Source organism: Momordica charantia (assembly GCF_013281855.1).
Source record: "Momordica charantia cultivar OHB3-1 chromosome 1 unlocalized genomic scaffold, Mcharantia_2.0 BLBB01000001.1, whole genome shotgun sequence".
Classification (NCBI taxonomy): Eukaryota; Viridiplantae; Streptophyta; class Magnoliopsida; order Cucurbitales; family Cucurbitaceae; genus Momordica; species Momordica charantia.
Window position 1 is genome coordinate 11,864,431 of NW_028275157.1, and position 8,572 is coordinate 11,873,002.

Consider the following 8,572-nt stretch of genomic DNA (forward strand, 5'->3'; position numbering starts at 1 on the left):
ATAGATTTTTAGAAAGTCCACGTGTGTGAAATATTATATTTAATATTTCGATATATTCAAATAATAATAAATATTAATATTTTGAAAGGTGATGGGGCTTGACTAGTTGTGACAAGGCATTTGGTGATTGATGATGACCCAAACAATTAAGGTGCACATCTTTTTCAAGATTTACTTTTAACTAAAAAGTTCTCTCCTCATTTTTTGTCTTTTCAATATATTCCGACAAGTCGTTTCACATCACAATACCCCTCGAATTGTTGTGGTTTGTTATTTATTTAATTACTAATCTCTTAAAATTTGTTAGATTTAGTTAGATATGTTGCGTTTTCTCAATCAAGACCTTTTACTTTTGTAAAATTTACACTTTCACCCTTCATATATTGATTTTTTCTCTCTCAATTCAATAATCATTTTGTTAAGGGAAAAAAATGGTTAAAATTATTAAAAGAAAAACTTTGAATTATTCGTTAGATTTATAATATAAATGTACTATTTTTCTCATTGACGATTAGTTTTGAAAAAGAACGGCATAAATATTGATCGTTCAGTCAAAAAATGGAATCCGACCAAGATTGGTGAACTCAAAATAGACACCATCTTTAGGGGCATGTTAGGTTTATAAAATAAGTGGGATACTTCTCTCGTTGTCAAATAATTTTGAGATGGAATCGGTGAATATATTGATATCATTATATACCACAACAAACATAACCCACCCATGAGCAAAGCTCAACTTTCCCAATCAATATTGAACTAATTTTTTTCCATGATAATGGAGGATCATCAAACAATTTTTAATATGAGACTTGTAGTCTTTAGGAGTGTTTTGTGTTAAGAATTTTATATGGGAAAGATTAAAAACTTAATAGATCTATAAAAATATGAGTTACTCCTCTGATAGTCAATTAATTTTTAGATTGAACTTTATGAATATTAAAAATTTTGAACAGAAAAAAAAATCATTTTCTCGTGAAAGAAAGTCTTTAGTTCATGACAAGGAAACATACATTTTCGAATAAAAAGACACAAAAGTGACTAAATATGTTGACAGTTGTTTTGGCCTCCCACGGGAGCTGCGTTTTTTTTAAAACAAGTTTTATTATAATGATGAAATGACTTGAGAAAAATCAATATATTGAGGGAAAAATTGATAATTTCTAAAGATTTGAAATAAAATTGAGAATTTTCAATAAGATTAAAGGCTATTTTATATATTTAGCATTTTGAGTATTATGTTTATTTAGTTCATAATTTTTAAAATTTTTATTTAGTTCATAATTAAAATTTTTAATTATGGCGAATTTTGGATTATACCTATTTTTACTAATGTCATCCACCTTTTTTTTTTTGGGAAAAAAACCAACGTTGATGAAAATAACAAAAATAGGTATCTATAACACTCCTTATAGAATTTGACAATCAATTGTATTATTATTAAAGAAATTTGGACTATATTATTATAAAAAATAATAATTTAATTTAAGAAAGCTAATGAAGCATAATAAATGAGTTGTAGAGTATTCTTTTAATGAGTTGAGAGGTGTCCAACATTCAACTTAGGAGAGGTAATAAGTACTTTAAGATCATGATTTTTTTAACAAAATAAGTTATAACTTTTTTTTTAATTATGAAATAGTGATCAAATTTACCTTGTCTAATATTGCATTGGAATGATTCTCTTTTTTGAGAGCTAAGATAAAAATTTTAATTGACTCTATATAGTGTATTTGAACTGTTAAATGGTTGATTTGATTGAAAGTTAAAAAAATTTACATTATAAATATTATTATTGTTATTATTACTATATTTAGAAAGAATACTTCTATTAGGACTATTCACAAAAAATAATCTGTGAACAACAAACATAGTTTTATGGAGTGAATATATGTTAATTATTGTTAAGCTATGCTCGTTTTGACGACAGCAAACATCTTAATTTTTAAAGATTAAAGGTACAAATGAAAAAAAAATACAAAATGTATAATAATATAGAGTTGCTAATTAATTATATGGTTGGGAGGTCATATTCCATTATGATCCTGCAACACTTTACTGGTAGGCAGTAGCCCAAGGTTTGTTTGAAAATTGTTTAATATTTTTTGAGAAAAAAGTTTATTAAAAAGTATATTTAGATAAAAAAAAAAAAGAATTAATTATTATTGTTGTTGTTTTGTTTTGTTTCATCAAATGATGTTATTTTTAGAATTATTGAAGTTATTTTTTCTTTTAAAAAAGTTAATTGGATGCAACAATTTCCTGGTAGAATCTGACTTCTTCGAGGTGAGATCTCAACCTTAAAGGGATGAATCCAATTGGTTGTTTGACTTCGTCTAGGATACCTAAATTTTTCCACCATCTATTTTCTTCATCTACTCGACAACAAGTCCGCAAATGTTAACAGCCACGTTTTTTTAACCGTCTAATTTTTCATGTTGACTGTTGAATTTTGTACAAGGTGACATCCTTCGATCTGTAATCTATTGTGGCATCTTCTTCATTTAATCAAACTCCGTCTTTTTTTTCAAAAATAAAAAATATATCCATGTTAATTAACACTAACAGTCCAAAAACTCAAAAAAAAAATATATATATATATATATATATACACACACACACATGGTTTTAAAAATTAAAACAAAACCTTCTATATACCAATTTGTGAAACAAGCTCTAAACTTCTCTTCCAAATTCTTTCTATGAGATTGTATTGAAGATAAGAAATCAAAAAAAAATTTCATTTCTTTTTTAGGTTTCTACTAAGTTGAGGGTGGGTTAATTTTAATTCTATTGAATTTGAATTTAAATTTGAATTTCAAGGCTCTAATAACATTAGATACTAGCCACAAATCTATTTGAAAAAATATGTCAAAATTCAACAAAAAAGAATGCAACACATCCAAAAAAAAAACCCCCTATAAAATTGGTATCGCCAAGCCACATACTCACCTAATCACAAATATTTTCCATAAAAAAATGATTCTTCTAAAAAAAATTATTCAAACCATAAGATTATTAAAGGTTTATTAAAAATTATAAGGAGACGTTTGAATTACACAGTTCAATAGTGTGTATAATATATACTCCAACTATTTTTTTCCCCTTAAATTCAACCGTGGATATAAAGTCGAAGTAGATATTTTATCTACATAGTTATGCTCAAATTAGCTTGCCTATTACTCCATGTGCACGTAAAAGTACTTTAAAATTTAATAATTGGTCTCTCTTTTCCAACTTTGCATCTTCAAAAGAAATTTATCTTCTAGATTCATCCTCTCATAAAAAGAAAGGAAAAGGAGAGAGAGAATATGAGAAAGAAAACAAAAGGGGCAGTCCTATGCCAATTCAATCTCAATATTTCTATGACATATAGCCTCAAATCAGTACACCCTTTTTTAGTACAAGTGGGGAGAGGGAAATATTTGGACTCTAGATAGGAGAAATTACCATAACAATCTTTTGCCAAAAAAAAAAAAACAATTACAAAAGCAATATAATATATAACTAAAATAAAATAGTACTATGTTATACATTTATAACAATCTACTTTTAAAATTTATAAAAATAAAAGAATATATATAATATGAAACATGTCACACGCCATCTCACCTGCCATATTTTAGAAACGATTAGAATACGTTTTTAGTTTTTATAGTTTAGAAAGAGTAACATTTTAGTCTTCCTAGCTACTTATTTTTCTAAAAGTTTAAATTTTTTTTTACAACAAATGCAGGGTAAAAATAATATATATGTTCATGTTGGTTGTTGTAAAGATTTTAATCATGGTACTTTAAAAGATATAATAATTTAAGGTCTATAATAATATTATTGTTTCTTGAAATGATCATTTTTACCTCTTGTACATGATATCGTGATCAAGCTAAATTATGTTTCAAATTTAAGTTCGGCAAAATTCTAGCTAACTCGATATGTTGTAACTAATATGAATATAACTCAACTAGACAATATATTACTTTAAAAAAATAAAATAAAATTTTAACCGACATAAACCTAACTAAATTAGACATTACATTACTTACATTTCTAAAGGTCGGATGGAATCCCCTATTTGACTTCAAATAAAAAAGAAAATCAAAATTCTATGTCTACTTTTGCTGTAATTAAATGATTGATTTCCATAGAAAACCTCTCCAACATGAAGGAAGATTACAAAAGAGGAAAAAGATATTGTTTTTTCTCCATTTGCATATTTTTTTAAACATTGGAATGTCCCAAATTGACCAAACAACACCATGGGCAGTTTTTTTAATCAATGTAACTTTCCTTGGAACCAAATAATATTAAACTTTTAGTTAAATATTTGCAAAGAAGATTTAAAATATATGTAGGGATAAATTGAATAATAATAATATTATCATTATTATATAGCTTTTGGACGGTTACTTAACTAAATTCAAGCATCAAAATATTAACAATGTTCATAGCAAACTATCTAAACCAGTGCAACAATTTAGAGATAGAGATCCAACCTTCGACTTCGAGGGAAGGAGAATATGTCAATTACTGCTAATTTATACTTATGTTGGCATATAATGAAACATTAGTGTTCAGAATTATTTATATCCACTCAAACACAATATCTTTTATGTTTTATTGATATTTATACAATATATCGAAAATAACAATAATTCACCTTCAATATCAATGTAGAGTCCATCGATTTATAAATATATTGACATGTCAACAAATATTTTAATCCTTATCTAAAATATCAAAGTTTGCTATGTTATCCGACAATCAAATGTTTTAAAGATCAAACTCTTAGGTCCCGTTTTGGTAACTTCCCATTTATTCTTTCTCATTTTCTATTTTATTAAGAAACGTACATATTTTGCAACTATTTAAGCTTCTTGGTTCTTAGTTTTTTTACGAAATGTTATAATTTTGGAAACAATTTTTTATATCCGTGAGGCTCCAGACCAACTTACGCGCACCTGACTAATCTCATGGGACAACCGTTTGACTATATAACATTTGGTGTCGAGAAACACATAGGAATTACTAATTTGGTAGGTGGCCATCATGGGATTTGAACTCATTCCCTCCTAATTAACCCTAGTCTCTTTGGACCAATGAGTCACACATGAGAAAAAGCATTATTATATCATTCTTGAATCCATGGATTTTGGAGGTCGTACAATTCTATTTTTCTTCATTTAAAATGAGAAATAAAAACGAGAAACAAGAAAACGTTACCAAACAGAACCCAAACATGTGAAGTTAAGTTGAATCGGCTCAAACGCTCACAAATATTTTTTGAAATAAAGAGAGGGGCAAGGGCAAAGTTGTAAATATGGGGAATAGCTTTATGGAATGTAACCCAAAAAAGTCATTATCCATAATTACAAATTCATGTATGTTCTGGTTGGTTGAACCAAGACATAGGACAAAAAGAGCATGCCTATATTACATGGACTTGACTGTCACCGTTTACCTCCTCAGCCGGTTTCCCCTCTTCCCCTCTCCTCCTCCGCCCTTTATTACTTCCCCATCTCTCCAGCCCTTAGCCCATCTACTCTCTCTCCTCTCTCCTCTCTCTCTCTCTCTCTCTCATCTTTGCCGGGAAATCAAGTCCTCGCCGGCGCCGGCGGAGGCAAAAAAAAAAGAGAGAGAAAAAAAGGACTTTTTTTCATCTGGGTGTTTGTTGTTTTTGGGGGATTTGAGATTAGGTAGCATGCACGAGCGGAATAATCATCTGGGTCACGTGAAAACTCAGCGAACGGCAGAGGGGACGGCGGCGGTGGCGGAGGAGTTTGATGGTGAGAGCATTCTTTAGCTGGAGATCGGCGGTAATGTTGATTGGTGTGGCGGTGTCGCTTCTGATATTGCCGGTGGTGCTGCCGCCGCTGCCGCCGCCGCCGCTTCTGCTGCTGTTTGTTCCGGTGCTGATCATGTCGCTGCTCGTATTCTTGGCGATGTCGCCGTCGCAAGTGCCGGCGGAGGACAGCCATGTTGTCGCCGCCCACGGCCACGATTCTGCTTGAATCTCAGAAGTTTTTTTTTTCTTTTTTCTTTTTTATTTTGGAGATGAGTTTATTATTATTATTACTTTTTTTTTTGTTCAATGTATAATGGGAAAATTTTGAGTGTAGTTGAGTTTTTGCAGTTGGGAATAATCTATAGCTTTGTAATTATGCAGTTTGTTGCATCGTTTGGTGGAAATTTATGGGTTTTTTTTCTTTAATTCTTTCTCTCTATATATGTATTTTGTTATATTTTAAATTAGTGTTCAACGATCTCACGTTCTACCTAAATTTATAAATAGACATAAACTACATATTTTTAATGAATTTTGACATGAAATTTAATAAATATTAATATCATATCAACAAAAAAAACTCAAACTTGCATATTGATAGGTTTTTTTTTCCCCTTTGGGAGGAAGTAAAATTCAATTCAAGAAAAACTCATGGCCAATGAGTGAAATATAATGAAATTAATACTTTTTGTTGGCTAAAATTTAAAGCTTTTTTTTTTTTTTTAATAACTTTTGAACAATCTTTAGTCCAATGAACCTATTTTTGTAATAGGTATTGGTTAACTAATTATATGAGGATATCTTTTTACAAAGTTTTAGACACAATTTGGTATGGAGTGAGTGCCTACTTAACTTTTTAACTATTGGTTGGTTTAAAAAAATTGTTTAAATTTACTGATTGGTGTGTTGATGATCTTTTAATTTTCATTTGACAAAGTATTAATTTGTTCTTTTAAGATTCACTTTAACGATATAAAAGATTTAAGTTCAAAATTAAAAAATATAAAAAGAAGATTTTTTTTTTTTTTACTATGTAGTTCTTTTTTTTTTCTCTAACACAGTTGTTCCATGAGATTAGTCGAGATATATGTAACATGATTTTAATATTTATGGATACCGAAAAAAAAATATATATATATATATATATTCTCCCTCAAAAGACCAAAAAAAGACCTAATATGTGATGTTGTTTTTCTTTAGAAAATTTAATGTAAAAGAAAAAATATATATATTGCATAATAGCATGATAGCATCAATTGTGATATTTCTGATATTTCCTCGTACATAGAAAAGAAAGTGATAGTTATTTTTTTGTCACAATTCCAAGAATGAATATATATATGTATAATTTCCTTTCCAAAAATAAAACACACACACACTATATTTTGTCAATAGTATCATAAATTTATAGTACTAAGTTATTTGCTATTTGCACTCGAAAATGAGTCTGGTATCTCAATTGACATTTTATCAAATGCACTTAAAAAGAGAATGATCCTAACATTCGATTTGATTTTCAATATAAAAAAAATATTAAGTTATTAATCTTGGAAACCTCATGCTAAGTAACCCATAAATGAAATATAGTTCTCACAATCAAGCCAGTCGTTTCCTATTTTAATTTACAAAATACAATTTCCAAAAACTATACGTTATAGAATTATTGTATAAGATGATTAAGAAGTAGTCAAAGTTTTTTTAGACATGAAACCATGCTTTTAGAGAAGCTAATTACATCTTTAGCCAGAAGCAAAATAAAGAAAAGGTTACCCCTAGTTTAATTTAGATTAAAAAAAATTTAATATAGGGTAAAGATTTAAAAGTTTTTTTTTTTCGTTTTCTAATTTTCCTCTCCTAAAATTTTAATATTTAGAAGATAAAATTTTGTGGTCCCTAAAAAATTTCGCCACGTAGAAATAAGGATCAGAACCCACAATTCTGATGAACAAAATTTAGATCAGCACAAATTTTGTTGGTTATAAAAGACGAATACAACTGCTCTTTGAATCCAACAATTTTCCCACAATTTTTATATTTCACAAATCTTAAAATAAACTTCTAATAATCCCTAGATTTCCAAGCAAGATTCCAACCATCTTCATGATCATTTAGGTTGGAATTTGAAAAAGCATTAATTTACTCACACAAGTTCATGAACCTATGAGAGCATGTGAGCTGGCTTTGGTGGTGGATTTGGCAATTGTTTCTTTTTCTTTATTTCTTTTTTTTTTCTCATAAAAGTAGAGTGAGAAATTAAATATGAGGGAGAGAGAAAGAGTAAAGAAAAAGGTAAGAAAATGAATTGAAAGATTGATATGAAATGGAGTGGAGAGTGGAAAAAAAATCCACAGTTTTGAATTAATTGAAGAGACGTACAAGGGACGAAGGCTATTCTATGGCTGCCATACCATCTCACTTAGCCACCCTACTCATAGTCATAGCCAACCCTATTCTTATCTAATTACAACATTTACTTTCGTAATTGAGTTAGATATCAGGATTAAATTTCCATGGACAAGCCACGTTTCTAATGTTTATGGATTCGACATTGACATAACGGGTGAATTTATTGGGTTTCGACAAAATATTGAAATTGAAGTTGTCCCACATCGGGAAGGTACAAGGAATAGGTGTGTTATAATTACTATAAAATGACCTCATGGCCTGAATTTTAATTATGCCAATTGAAATATTTGAACCTGGTTGTAATAATTTTTCACGTAGTAGATTTTACTTATGGGCCGTGATTTTTTCTTTGGTTTAGATTTTTCCACGTTAATTCTTGTGTTTCTT